The sequence below is a fragment of the Lepidochelys kempii genome, chromosome 28, assembly GCF_965140265.1.
Source record: "Lepidochelys kempii isolate rLepKem1 chromosome 28, rLepKem1.hap2, whole genome shotgun sequence".
NCBI classification, from domain to species: Eukaryota; Metazoa; Chordata; order Testudines; family Cheloniidae; genus Lepidochelys; species Lepidochelys kempii.
The window spans coordinates 3,890,563-3,905,169 of record NC_133283.1 but is presented as its reverse complement, the minus strand read 5'-3'; the positions used below and the strand labels follow the sequence as shown (position 1 = coordinate 3,905,169).

The 14,607-nt window shown below is 47.6% G+C and overlaps 1 non-coding gene across 1 annotated transcript; it reads left to right on the top strand.

Moving 5' to 3' along the window:
• The first annotated feature begins 1,994 nt into the window (after window positions 1-1,994).
• TRNAT-CGU (transfer RNA threonine (anticodon CGU)) lies at window positions 1,995-2,068 on the top strand. The gene has a single exon. It is a non-coding gene; the product is annotated as a tRNA-Thr (tRNA).
• The last annotated feature ends 12,539 nt before the right edge of the window (window positions 2,069-14,607 follow it).

The window sequence follows — 14,607 nt, the reverse complement described above, 5'->3', positions numbered from 1 at the left end:
GCTGCCAACTAGACATGGAGCCATTGATCACTACCCGTTGAGCCCGATGATCTAGCCACCTTTCAGAGATTGAATTCCTCAACTTTAACATCATGACACCCTGTAGAAAGCCACACACGTCCCTTGTTTTTCCACAGGAAGATGCAAAAATCAGGTGACACCAATTTTTAAATTTGAGTAAACAAAATTTAGGAGATAGTTATTAACCTCGGAAAGTGTCGTGAAGATCCCTCTATGTAACAACGGAAGGTGAAATATGAACAGAGACAAACTAATTTCCCTATACTTTAAGAACTGAGGTGTATTTTTATCACTTAGCTAGTTACAGGGGTATAAAAACAAAGAATCAAAATCACAGTCTGCCTGTGTACAGGCCTTCTCTCACTAGGTATAGACTGAGGCCTTGTTCTTAGGCTCAGGCCTTTGGCTAAGCAGCAAGGGGCAGCCATAAGCCAGGAAGCGACCGGTCACCTCCTCACATTCCAAACCAGTCTCATTGAAATAAGGTGGTATTGGGCTGTTAGGAAGACGATCCTGTCCTGATAGTTCCCATCACCACTAGATAAAGAAAGGGATCTTAAGATGGTTAAAGAAAATTTACTTTGATAGTATCCTGTCTAGCAAGAAATCACTTATCAGTGGTTGTGGATGTGAAACCCTCATTTCTGTCTTGTTTTATCTTTATGGCCCCCACTTTTCTATTGTTAATCTGTCTGGTTCTCTAATTGTTTCTGTCTGCTGTATAATTAATTTTGGGAGGTGTAAGTTAATTAAGGTGGTGGGATACAATTGGTTACAGAATTATGTTTCAATATGTTAGAATTGGTTAGTTAAATTTCAGTAAAATGATTGGTTAAGGTATAGCTGAGAATAATATTATATAAACTGGGGTCAAACAGGAGGGGGAAGGGAAATGGGAATCATGCTTGCTGAGGGGGGAACGGGAATAGGGAACAGGGACACAGGCAAGGTTCTGCAGCATCAGAGCTGGGAAGGGGGTCATGGGGCAAAAACTCTGTGGAATGAGAGCTGGAAAGGGAACACTGGGGAACAGACTCTATCGGCGTATAGAGATAAGCCCGACTGGTGTGAAGGGCTTAGAAATATGCTTGCTTGGAAACTATCCCCAATAAACATTGCATTGGCTGAGCTTTGGACTTCTGGCCTTTTGCTGCTTGCCTGACAAGAACCAGGGAAGAGGGAAAGCCCTCTAACATGGACCATAGTGTGTCACGGCATGTTGTTGGCCAAGTGACCACAGCACCTGGAGGGGTTTTGTTGCTTGTCACTAGCACAGCATTGTAAGAGGCAGCCCGGGCTGGAGAGTTAAGAGGGCTGAGCAGCCCCACAGTTCCGGATTGTGCCCTGAGGACCCGTCACATGGAGACCCTCCTGTGACCAGACGTGGTAATATTGTGTTTAGTACTCTGCCTTGTAGATTCAACCGCCATGCATGCAAGATGAGTTACAGTATCTCTTCTCATAAAAAGAAAAGACCTCACAGCGCAATCCTTGTAAATGCTTGTTCAAGACAGAGAGAGCCTTCCTTGCAGCTAAGTCTTGGAAAGTGGCAAATGATAAGTCTGGAGCTGATGGAAAGGTTACCGTGACTCAGAGTTGCACTGAAGTTGCTAAAAGAAAAGGAGGACTCGTGGCACCTTAGAGACTAACACATTTATTTGAGCATGAGCTTTCGTGAGCTGCAGCTCACTCGGATGAAGTGAGCTGCAGCTCAGGAAAGCTTATGCTCAAATAAATGTGTTAGTCTCTAAGGTGCCACGAGTCCTCCTTTTCTTTATATGATCACAGCAGCTTGTGGGAGAAGCGCATGTTAGAAGCCCTCTGTCAACTCAGCTGTGGCTTTCCGTGCACAGAGAGCCAGCCCGCTCAAGGTCTGCAAGTCTTGAGGGAAATGGGGAAAGTCTGTGCTTTGGCATTTGACGGTGTTGTCTTGGACCATCAAGTGGAACAGATGCAAACAGGTAATTGAGGACGGCACCATGGCTTAGTAGGTTAAAGCACCTGTCTCGTAAACAGGCGATCCTGGGTTCAACTCCCAGTGGTGCCTTGTTGTACTGTTTTTCTCTGTCTTCCTAGGAAACAGAAGAGACCTCCCTTGGCAATCCAAGCAATTGCTAGCTAAGGAAAAGGCTTCTTTGCAGAGGAGCGTTGGAGAGAATCAAATCACCAGCCTGGAGTTGATGAAATGGCTATTGGTGTTGGGAAGGAGGTTGCTTCGACTGCAATTGCTGTGACATGCGAGCCTGTGTCCCGCACCCATGCAATTCACTGGGGATGTCTATGCACAAAGACCCTTCTAGAAGGTTCTCTGCAGGGCTTGCAGGAAATGGAGAATTACTGTCCTTTCACCTTCCATTTTATTGTTGATGAAAAATGGAGCAGTTACGGGAGAAGTCCCAGAGAGTGGCACCATGGCAGAGCTTGCCAATAAACCTACTGCATAAAGAGAAAATTCAGGATCCAGCATCCAGTGCTGCCTTGCTGAACGTGCCTCCTCTTGTCACCTTTTGGTCAATCTTTTTTGCTAACAGAGAAACCTGCCTTTGACTAGCCATACACATGCTTGCAAAAGGAACAGGTCTTTTTGCTGACAAGTGTTGAAAGGAGGCACCGGAAAAATGTGGAAACAAAGCAAAGGTCTCTGTAGCTCATCTTGCCCTCATGGGCTGCTCTCAATGATGTCCTTTTTGTGTGCCATGGCTGACAAAAACATCCCAGACAGAAAAACAGCAGGCCAAACAGAAGCCTAGCAGCTGCTAAAGTAATGCAGTCAGGTGTGTGTTAGACTGGAGATCTAGAGGTTCCTGGTTCAATCCCAGGCTTTGCCATGCTGTTTGGTCTCTTTTTGTGCACAGGTGGGCTGTTTTCTGAAAGCTGAGTGGTGCCTTTACCCGCCACGAGTCCCTCATTTCGGGATTCCTCAGCAGGAAAAGACAGTGTAGGCTTGTGCACCCAGTTGGCCCACCTGAGCTTGCTTTCTTCTCTTACCCTTTCTCAGCAAGGGGAAGAAAAAGAAGCTCTCCTTCAAGCTGGAGTCACGAGGGTGACGTAAGGATGACTTCCTGAGAGCCGGCTCCAGTCCTTTGCTCTACCAGCTGACCCATCGAAGGGCTGACACCACTTTCTCCTGGTTCACCTATCGGTGTGTGTCAGGACAAGTGCCACCAAAGTGGATGGAATTTGAGGGGCATGGTGATGGAGTTTCTGTAGAGTAGTGGTTATCACATTTGCCTAACACACAAAAGGGCCCCGGTTCAAAACTGGGCAGAAACATAATGGTTTACTTTTCCCAGATCCCCTTGCTGTCCAGCAAGGCACTCCACATTCTGCCACTGGCCTGTCCCTGGGATAACCCCAACCCCTGCAGGACAGAGGGTGGTGAAATGAGCTGAGAAAGTGTCTTGGCGTCAGCCAGGGAAAGCTGGAGGATCTAGGCCAGTCACCTTTTGGAGCCTTGTGGCTTGGCCTCCTCTGCCCTTGGAGGTTGGCCTACGGAGGCCGGCTCTTCCTGCTGGCCTTCTTCGCATGACTTGCCAAAGGCGGAAGGGAGGCACGAATGGGGCAAAAGAGTCATGCTGAGGAAGGCAGGACAGAAACTACGCACCTCAGTGCGGCTAAGTGGGGTTAGTAGAGCGCCGCCATTCGTTCTACCAAAGCCTGGGAGGTGCGGTTGGCTGCTGGAAGGTAGAATCCTGTTCCTGCCTCTTGGCTTCCCAGGGATGGCTACTTGCAGCCCAGGAGAAGAAGCAGGGTTCTGGGTGAAAGGAAGACAAGCAAAGATGAGTCCGAGTGGGCTCCTTTCAGGATATGATGGTGTGCTGTGGTGGGCTTGGGAGTTGCCTGCGAGCTGTGGGCAGACTTCTTCCAGTGAGAACCACTGCTTCTTTCTGGCCAAGCTGGGGGCGCCCATGACAGCTTGCGAGGTGGCAGGTGCTGGCTTGAGTGAATGGGATATAGGAAACCCCAGCCTGCCCCTCCGGACCAAGTTCACTGCTTGTCTCCTGTGTTGTGACATCCAGATTTACATCTTCCTAGCATGAGCTGCAGCACGTGTATTAAGGCTTCCTGGTTGGCTCAGTCATTGCCAAAGTAGCTCAGTTGGGAGTGCATGAGATGGATGATCTGAAGGTTTCTGGCTCGATGCCAGGCTTTAGCACACCCCTTCACCCTGGGCGTGTAGTGCTGGGCTTTTTTCTGGCTGTGCAGCTGTGCCTTGAACTCACGAGTTCCCCTAATTTCAGCGGCAACACTTGCAGAGGGCGCTATGTGGGGTCATGAGCCCCCCCTGGGTTAGCATCCCTGCTACATCATGCGGTGCGGCCAGGCTCCCTCCCTGCACAGCAGCTGCTGGAGGGGGAAGTAGAGGGGGGCTGCCTTTGCTGCTTCCCCTCCCTGCATTGTTCACACCTGGGAGGGGATGTTGATCGTAAGGGGGTGGGGCTGAACCTTGAAATTGTGCCTCCCCCTTTCAGGAGACACCAGTTGCCCATGCCTGGTTTCCAGCTCCTCAGCCAAATGAAAAAGTGGTATTCTGCACCTGTGACATTATTGACTTGAACTGGGACCGTATGGAGCATTCTTGCAACCAAGGTCCTGTAGTGGCACCAAATCTTGTATAAAGGGGATCAGATAAGGTGTCTAAGACAAGGTGATGGTTTGCTGGGTATGATTATTCTGTCTCTATGCACATATCATTTTTGTATTTAAAAATGTTGTTGGCTCTATACGGTCTGTAGTTCAAACTCGTGCTATGCTTCTGGGTGACACCCCAGACAAGCTGGTGTCAGCTCTGCCTAGCCTGCTTGATGGCCCATGAAGGACCATCAGCGATACAATTGACCCATTGAGAGAAGGCAGACACGCCTTGCATCTCAGCAAGGTGTGCAAGGACCCGGCCATGGACAGAACCCTGACGAGTTTCCAGGCCGTGAGATGGGCAGCTTGTCTTTGGGACAAAGAAAGAAAGAGCACACGGCAAGAGACTGTAAAAAGCTGCTGCAGCTCCTCCATCTTGTCTTCAATCCTGCTTCTTACCTCTGGAGGAACTTCGCTGCACTGAAGCTTTGAACCAAGGACCGAAAGACCCATCCCAGCTGGGGATGTTCTCCAGAGACTTGATTTGAACCTGCCGTTTATTCTATCACTGCTACAAGCCTGACCCAAGAACTTTGCCATGACTGTATGTCATTGATTCCATTTAACCAATTCTAGCTCTCATCTCTATCTTTTTCCTTTTATGAATAACCCTTTAGATTTTAGATTCTGATGGATTGGCAACAGCGTGATTTGTGAGTAAGATCTCATTTGTATATTTACCTGGGTCTGGGGCCTGGCCCTTTAGGATCGAGAGAATCTTTTTTCTTTTACTGGGGTATTGGTTTTCATAACCATTCATCCCCATAACAAGTGGCATTGGTGGAGATACTGGGAAACTGGAGTGTCTAAGGGAATTGCTTGTGTGACTTGTGGTTAGCCAGTGGGGTAAAACCAAAGTCCTCTCCGTTTGACTGGTTTGGCTTGCCTTGGTGTGCACAGAGACCCCAGCCTTGGGCTGTAACTGCCCTGCTTGAAGCAATTTCAAGCTGGCTGTATTTCAAAGAATCCCTATTGAGGTTACAGGGACAAACCATCCCGATGTGTCGAAAGAATAGTAAATATGGCAGGCGACCAGCTTGGCTTAACAGTGAAATCCTTGCGGATCTTAAACATAAAAAAGAAGCTTACAAGAAGTGGAAGATTGGACAAATGACCAGAGAAGAGTATAAAAATATTGCTCAGGCATGTAGGAATGAAATCAGGAGGACCAAATCACACCTGGAGCTGCAGCGAGCAAGAGATGTTAAGAGTAACAAGAAGGGTTTCTTCAGGTATGTTGGCAACAAGAAGAAAGCTAAGGAAAGTGTACGCCCCTTACTGAATGAGGGAGGCAACCTAGTGACAGAGGATATAGAAAAAGCTAATGTACTCAATGCTTTTTTTGCCTCTGTCTTCACAAACAAGGTCAGCTCCCAGACTGCTGCGCTGGGCAACACAGCATGGGAAGTAGGTGGCCAGCCCCCTGAGGAGAAAGAAGTGGTTCGGGACTATTTAGAAAAGCTGGACGTGCACAAGTCCATGGGGCCGGATGCGTTACATCCGAGAGTGCTAAAGGAGTTGACAGCTGTGATTGCAGAGCCATTGGCCATTATCTTTGAAAACTCATGGAGATCGGAGGAAGTCCCAGACGACTGGAAAAAGCCTAATGTAGTTCCCATCTTTACAAATGGGAAGGAGGAGGATCCTGGGAATTACAGGCCAGTCAGCCTCACCTCAGTCCCTGGAAAAATCATGGATCAGGTCCTCAAGGAATCAATCCTGAGGCACTTACACGAGAGGAAAGTGATCAGGAGCAGTCAGCATGGATTCACCAAGGGAAAGTCATGCCTGACTAATCTAATCGCCTTCTATGATGAGATTACTGGTTCTGTGGATGAAGGGAAAGCAGTGGATGTATTGTTTCTTGACTTTAGCAAAGCTTTTGACACGGTCTCCCACAGTATTCTTGTCAGCAAGTTAAAGAAGTATGGACTGGATGAATGCACTTTAAGGTGGGTAGAAAGTTGGCTAGATTGTCGGGCTCAACGGGTAGTAGTCAATGGCTCCATGTCTAGTTGGCAGCCAGTATCAAGTGGAGTGCCCCAAGGGTTGGTCCTGGGGCCGGTTTTGTTCAATATCTTCATAAATGATCCGGAGGATGGTGTGGATTGCACTCTCAGCAAATTTGCGGATGATACTAAACTAGGAGGAGTGGTAGATATGGTGGCAGGTAGGGTTAGGGTACAGAGGGACCTAGACAAATTGGAGGATTGGGCCAAAAGAAATCTGATGAGGTTCAACAAGGATAAGTGCAGGGTCCTGCACTTAGGACGGAAGAATCCAATGCACCGCTACAGACTAGGGACCGAATGGCTCGGTAGCAGTTCTGCGGAAAAGGACCTAGGGGTGACAGTGGACGAGAAGCTGGATATGAGTCAACAGTGTGCCCTTGTTGCCAAGAAGGCCAATGGCATTTTGGGATGTATAAGTAGGGGCATAGCCAGCAGATCGAGGGACGTGATCGTTCCCCTCTATTCGACATTGGTGAGGCCTCCTCTGGAGTACTGTGTCCAGTTTTGGGCTCCACACTACAAGAAGGATGTGGAAAAATTGGAGAGAGTCCAGCGAAGGGCAACAAAAATGATTAGGGGTCTGGAACACATGAGTTATGAGTTGAGGCTGAGGGAACTGGGATTGTTTAGTCTGCAGAAGAGAAGAATGAGAGGGGATTTGATAGCTGCTTTCAACTACCTGAGAGGTGGTTCCAAAGAGGATGGCTCTAGACTGTTCTCAGTGGTAGCAGATGACAGAACAAGGAGCAATGGTCTCAAGTTGCAGTGGGGGAGATTTAGGTTGGATATTAGGAAAAACTTTTTCACTAGGAGGGTGGTGAAGCACTGGAATGCGTTACCTAGGGAGGTGGTAGAATCTCCTTCCTTAGAAGTTTTAAGGTCAGGCTTGACAAAGCCCTGGCTGGAATGATTTAATTGGGGATTGGTCCTGCTTTGAGCAGGGGGTTGGACTAGATGACCTCCTGAGGTCCCTTCCAACCCTGATATTCTATGATTCTATGAATTTGTCCTGAATTAAGAAAAGGAGGACTTGTGGCACCTTAGAGACTAACCAATTTATCTGAGCATAAGCTTTCGTGAGCTACAGCTTACTTCATTGGATGCATACTGTGGAAAGTACAGAAGACGTTTTTATACACACAAACCATGAAAAAATGGGTGATTATCACTACAAAAGGTTTTCTCTCCCCCCACCCCACTCTCCTGCTGGTAATAGCTTATGTAAAGTGATCACTCACCTTACAATGTGTATGATAATCAAGGTGGGCCATTTCTAGCACAAATCCAGGTTTTCTCCCCCCGCCCCCAACACACACACAAACCCACTCTCCTGTTGGTAATAGCTTATCTAAAGTGATGACTCTCGTTACAATGTGTATGATAATCAAGGTGGGCCATTTCCAGCACAAATCCAGGGTTTAACAAGAACATCTGAGGAACAGGTGGCGGGGGGGGGGGGTAGGAAAAAACAAGGGGAAATAGGTTACCTTGCATAATGACTTAGCCACTCCCAGTCTCTATTCAAGCCTTAGTTAATTGTATCCAGTTTGCAAATGAATTCCAATTCAACAGTCTCTCGCTGGAGTCTGGATTTGAAGTTTTTCTGTTGTAATATCGCAACTTTCATGTCTGTAATCGCGTTACCAGAGAGATTGAATGTCAAGAATTATAACATTCATAAACCAGTCGGAGAACACTTCAAATCCAGACTCCAGCGAGAGACTGCTGAATTGGAATTCATTTGCAAATTGGATACAGTTAACTTAGGCTTGAATAGAGACTGGGAGTGGCTAAGTCATTATGCAAGGTAACCTATTTCCCTTTGTTTTTTCCTACCCCCGCCCACCCTTCCTCAGACCTTCTTGTTAAACCCTGGATTTGTGCTGGAAATGGCCCACCTTGATTATCATACACATTGTAACGAGAGTCATCACTTTAGATAAGCTATTACCAGCAGCAGAGTGGGGTGGGGGGAGAGAAAACCTTTTGTAGTGATAATCACCCATTTTTTCATGGTTTGTGTGTATAAAAACGTCTTTTGTACTTTCCACAGTATGAATCCGATGAAGTGAGCTGTAGCTCACGAAAGCTCATGCTCAAATAAATTGGTTAGTCTCTAAGGTGCCACAAGTCCTCCTTTTCTTTTTGCAAATACAGACTAACACGGCTGCTACTCTGAAACCTGTCCTGAATTGGCACTCTCAGTTGGGTCCCGCCAGTACCAGCATCATTACAGCACCTGAGTTGCCAGCTCTTTCTTATGAAGGGGGGTGGGGGGAAAGAAGGTGTGACTTTCTAAGTTCCCTCTACAGCAGAGGATTCAGAGTTAGTGGGGCCCTGTACTCATAAAGTCCATAAAACATTCCCCTTTCATCCCAGCCCTGGGATGTCGCCAGTAGCCGCTGTCCCTGGGAGCAGCAAAGGAAGTTTCCACTCACCCAGGAGACCCCAGTCTGGGACTAAAGTCAGCTTCAGGCTTCTCCTCTCTCCCTTCTTGGAATCAAGCTCATGTTTTTACCATGAGTTAAAGCAGCCCGAATGCCCTGAGTCTGGATCAATGTCACAGATTCACAGTGTCTCCATAGAAGATAATTTTTTAAATCCCAGATGAGTGGAGAGAAATCAGTTCTCAGCCTGAGTCCTTTGCTCTTAATCCTGAGGATATTGTCCCACCGTGGGGCCATTTCCCACCTCTCTTTCATACAGAAGCACAATTTTCTTTGCACAGACGCAGGAACAGCAAGATCTTTCTCTGTCCCTTGTGCAGAGCAGGGTGTCAAATTCCGTGGAACCTTCCTCTTCTGCGATGGAAACAGTGGACAAGCAGGGGGCCCTGGGCACCTCCAGCCCTGGCCGTGAGATGTTCCCTCCCCTCTTTCTTTATGCTGCTACAGTTATTTCATGGAATATCTGGGATGGGGAACAGGCTGAGTTCACTCCAGGTGGAGAGGAAAAAGAACCCTGAAAATCTCAGGGCAAACCCAACCCCTGCTTCCGGGATCACTGGGGTGCTGGGGATTTGCATAGGAAAGGGACTGTGTGAATTGTCAAGGTGGGGAATGAATAACCATCTACAACTAGATGCACCTTGTTAACCACCGACACAGGCTAATCATGCTGCAGATAGAAGGGAAACTGGGAGTGATTCTTTGCTGTAGAGCCATGGAAACAGTGACCCAAGTACACTGCAGTGAATGTGCTGGGGAAAGGTGGAATTTACAGACAGGTGGAAATAGCAGATCCTAGAAACACCTGGAGCTCCCCACACCACTTCTGCCACCAGGGTCAGGTGTTGAGCTGCTCACAGCACCCCACACCACCATGACCTTCCAGCAGGGGATTGCAGCACTCCCCACCCAATGCAGGGGAGAGGGCTGAGTGTATCTCTGCACCCTGAGTCCAGGGCACACACTCTCTCTGCCCCGCACATAAAATCTGGCCCTGCTGTGAAGTGACCCCTATGAACCAGCAACCTCCAGGAGAACATGATTGGCCCTGAGAGAGGGGAATGGGCTTCCCATGAAACTTATAGGGCACTGGATACACCGGGAACAGGACAGCTCTGAGTGTAACACCTAGCAGCTATAGGCTGTCTGGGTTTGTAGCTCAGTGGTTTTGCATGTGTTTTGCATATATAAGGCCCTGGATTCAATCTCCAGCATCTCTAGATTCCCTTTTTGCCCTGCTGCTTTGCTAATGCCCAGCAGGGATGTGGCCCAGCAGTCTCCCTGCACAAGTTTCAATCCTGAGTAGTGAGGGGCAAGTGCCAATCACATGGAAGGTGTGTGGGGCTTTTTGATCCCAATTCACCCGGATGCTTTTAAGATTCCCGTCCCCTGGGCTACTTGAGGAAGAAGGAGAAGGGAGAATCCCCCAGGACTGGAGGGAAGGGTCCCATCAGCACAGACTGAAGGCAAGGACACAGAGGGGCAGTCAGTGCAGAGAGAGGAGAGGAGAGGGGTCAGGGATTTACACAAGACAGGGGACACTGTTTCTTTGGGGGGACAGGAGGTCAGGGCAGCTTGTTTGTGATGATGCTGATGATAAATACAAAAAAGTCTGGAGTCAATGAAACATGAGAGCATAGAAAGGGAAGGAGAAGGGCAGCTCCAGGGAGGGCCATGGGTGCTCATACATCCCAGTTCATAAGAACACAACATAAGAACAGCCACACTGGGTCAGACCAAAGGTTCATTAAGCCCAGTAGCCTGTCTTCCACAGTGGCCAATGCTAGGTGCCCTAGAAGGAATAAACAGAACAGGTCATCATCAAGTGATTATCCCCTTTCACCCATTCCCAGCTTTTGGCAAACAGAGGCTATAGACACCATCCCTGCCCATCCTGGCTAATAGCCATTGATGGACCTGTCCTCCATGAATTTATCTAGTTCTTTTTAAAACCTGTTATAGTCTTGGCCTTCACAACATCCTCTGGCAATGAAATTCACAGGTTGACTGCCTGTTGTATGAAGAAATACTTCCTTTCATTTGTTTTAAACCTGCTGTCTATTCATTTCATTGGGTGACCCCTAGTTCTTGTGTCATGAGGAGTAAATAACACTTTCTTATCTATTTTCTCCACACCACTTGTCATAAATATAAAGGGAAGGGTAACCACCTTTCTGTATACAGTGCAATAAAATCCCTCCTGGCCAGAGGCAGCATCCTGTTACCTGTAAAGGGTTAAGAAGCTCAGCTAACCTGGCTGGTACCTGACCCAAAGGACCAATAAGGGGACAAGATACTTTCAAATCTTGGGGTTGGGGGGTGGGGAAGGCTTTTGTTTGTGCTCTTTGTTTACATGTTTGTTCTCTCTTGGGACTGGGAGAGGCCAGACAGAAATCCATCTTCTCCAACCCATCCTAATCCAAGTCTCCAATATTGCAACCGGTATAGGTAAGCCAGGCAAGGTGGATTCGTTTATCTTTTGTTTTATGTGAATTTTCCCTGTGTTAAGAGGGAGGTTTATTCTGTTTTCTGTATCTTTAAGGTTTTGCCCAGAGAGGGATCCTCTGTGTTTTGAATCTGAATATTCTGTAAAGTATTTTCCATCCTGATTTTTCAGAGGTGATTCTTTTCCCTTTTCTTTAAGTAAAATTCTTCTTTTGAGAACCTGATTGATTTTTCCATTCTTCCAAGATCCAGGGGTTTGGGTCTTCGGTGATTTTCTAACCAATTGGTTAGGATACGATTCTCAAGCCTCCCCAGGAAAGGGGGGGTGTGGGGCTTGGGGGAATATTTTGGGGGGAAGACGTCTCCAAGTGGTCTCTTTTCCCTGCTTTTTGTTTAAAATGCTTGGTGGTGGCAGCATACCGTTCAATGACAAGGCAAAGTTTGTACCTTAGGCTCATCGAATCATAGAATATCAGGGTTGGAAGGGACCTCAGGAGGTCATCCAGACCAACCCCCTGCTCAAAGCAGGACCAAACCCCAATTAAATCATCCCAGTCAGGGCTTTGTCAAGACTGACCTTAAAAACTTCTAAGGAAGGAGATTCCACCACCTCCCTAGGTAACGCACTCCAGTGTTTCACCACCCTTCTAGTGAAAAAGTTTTTCCTAATATCCAACCTAAACCTCCCTCACTGCAACTTGAGACCATTGCTCCTTGTCCTGTCATCTTCTACCACTGAGAATAGTCTAGAACCATCCTCTTTGGAACCACCTCTCAGGTAGTTGAAAGCAGCTATCAAATCCCCTCTCATTCTTCTCTTCTGCAGACTAAACAATCCCAGTTCCCTCAGCCTCAACTCATAAGTCATGTGTTCCAGACCCCTAATCATTTTTGTTGCCCTTCACTGGACTCTCTCCAATTTTTCCACATCCTTCTTGTAGTGTGGGGCCCAAAACTGGACACAGTACTCCAGAGGAGGCCTCACCAATGTCGAATAGAGGGGAACGATCACGTCCCTCGAACTGCTCGCTATGCCCCTACTTATACATCCCAAAATGCCATTGGCCTTCTTGGCAACAAGGGCACACTGTTGACTCATATCCAGCTTCTCGTCCACTGTCACCCCTAGGTCCTTTTCCGCAGAACTGCTACCGAGCCATTCGGTCCCTAGTCTGTAGCGGTGCATTGGATTCTTCCGTCCTAAGTGCAGGACCCTGCACTTATCCTTAGAATCATAGAATCATAGAATATCAGGGTTGGAAGGGACCCCAGAAGGTCATCTAGTCCAACCCCCTGCTCAAAGCAGGACCAATTCCCAGTTAAATCATCCCAGCCAGGGCTTTTTCAAGCCTGACCTTAAAAACCTCTAAGGAAGGAGATTCTACCACCTCCCTAGGTAACGCATTCCAGTGTTTCACCACCCTCTTAGTGAAAACGTTTTTCCTAATATCCAATCTAAACCTCCCCCACTGCAACTTGAGACCATTACTCCTCGTTCTGTCATCTGCTACCATTGAGAACAGTCTAGAGCCATCCTCTTTGGAACCCCCTTTCAGGTAGTTGAAAGCAGCTATCAAATCCCCCCTCATTCTTCTCTTCTGCAGGCTAAACAATCCCAGCTCCCTCAGCCTCTCCTCATAACTCATGTGTTCCAGTCCCCTAATCCTTGTTGAACCTCATCAGATTTCTTTTGGCCCAATCCTCCAATTTGTCTAGGTCCCTCTGTATCCTAACCCTACCTGCCACAGTATCTACCACTCCTCCTAGTTTAGTATCATCCGCAAATTTGCTGAGAGTGCAATCCACACCATCCTCCAGATCATTTATGAAGATATTGAACAAAACCGGCCCCAGGACCAACCCTTGGGGCACTCCACTTGATACCGGCTGCCATCTAGACATGGAGCCATTGATCACTACCCGTTGAGCCCGACAATCTAGCAAACTTTCTACCCACCTTATAGTGCATTCATCCAGCCCATACTTCTTTAACTTGCTGACAAGAATACTGTGGGAGACCGTGTCAAAAGCTTTGCTAAAGTCAAGAAACAATACATCCACTGCTTTCCCTTCATCCACAGAACCAGTAATCTCATCATAGAAGGCGATTAGATTAGTCAGGCATGACCTTCCCTTGGTGAATCCATGCTGACTGTTCCTGATCACTTTCCTCTCGTGTAAGTGCCTCAGGATTGATTCCTTGAGGACCTGCTCCATGATTTTTCCAGGGACTGAGGTGAGGCTGACAGGCCTGTAGTTCCCAGGATCCTCCTTCTTCCCTTTTTTAAAGATGGGCACTACATTAGCCTTTTTCCAGTCATCCGGGACTTCCCCCGATCGCCATGAGTTTTCAAAGATAATGGCCAATGGTTCTGCAATCACAGCTGCCAACTCCTTTAGCATCCTCGGATGCAGTGCATTTGGCCCCATGGACTTGTGCTCATCCAGATTTTCTAAATAGTCCCGAACCACCTCTTTCTCCACAGAGGGCTGGTCACGTCCTCCCCATGCTGTGTTGCCCAGCGCAGCAGTCTGGGAGCTGACCTTGTTCATGAAGACAGAGGCAAAAAAAGCATTGAGTACATTAGCTTTTTCCACATCCTCTGTCACAAGGTTGCCTCCGTCATTCAGTAAGGGGCCTACACTTTCCTTGGCTTTCTTCTTGTTGCCAACATACCTGAAGAAACCCTTCTTGTTACTCTTAACATCTCTTGCTCGCTGCAGCTCCAGGTGCAATTTGGCCCTCCTGATTTCATTTCTACATGCCCGAGCAACATTTTTATACTCTTCCTGGTCATTTGTCCAATCTTCCACATCTTGTAAGTTTCTTTTTTATGTTTAAGATCCGCAAGGATTTCACTGTTAAGCCAAGCTGGTCGCCTGCCATATTTACTATTCTTTCGACACATTGGGATGGTTTGTCCTTGTAACCTCAATAGGGATTCTTTGAAATACAGCCAGCTCTCCTGGACTCCTTTCCCCCTCATGTTATTCCCCCAGGGGATCCTACCCGTCAGTTCCCTGGTAACCTTGGGGAAGTTTTTAAC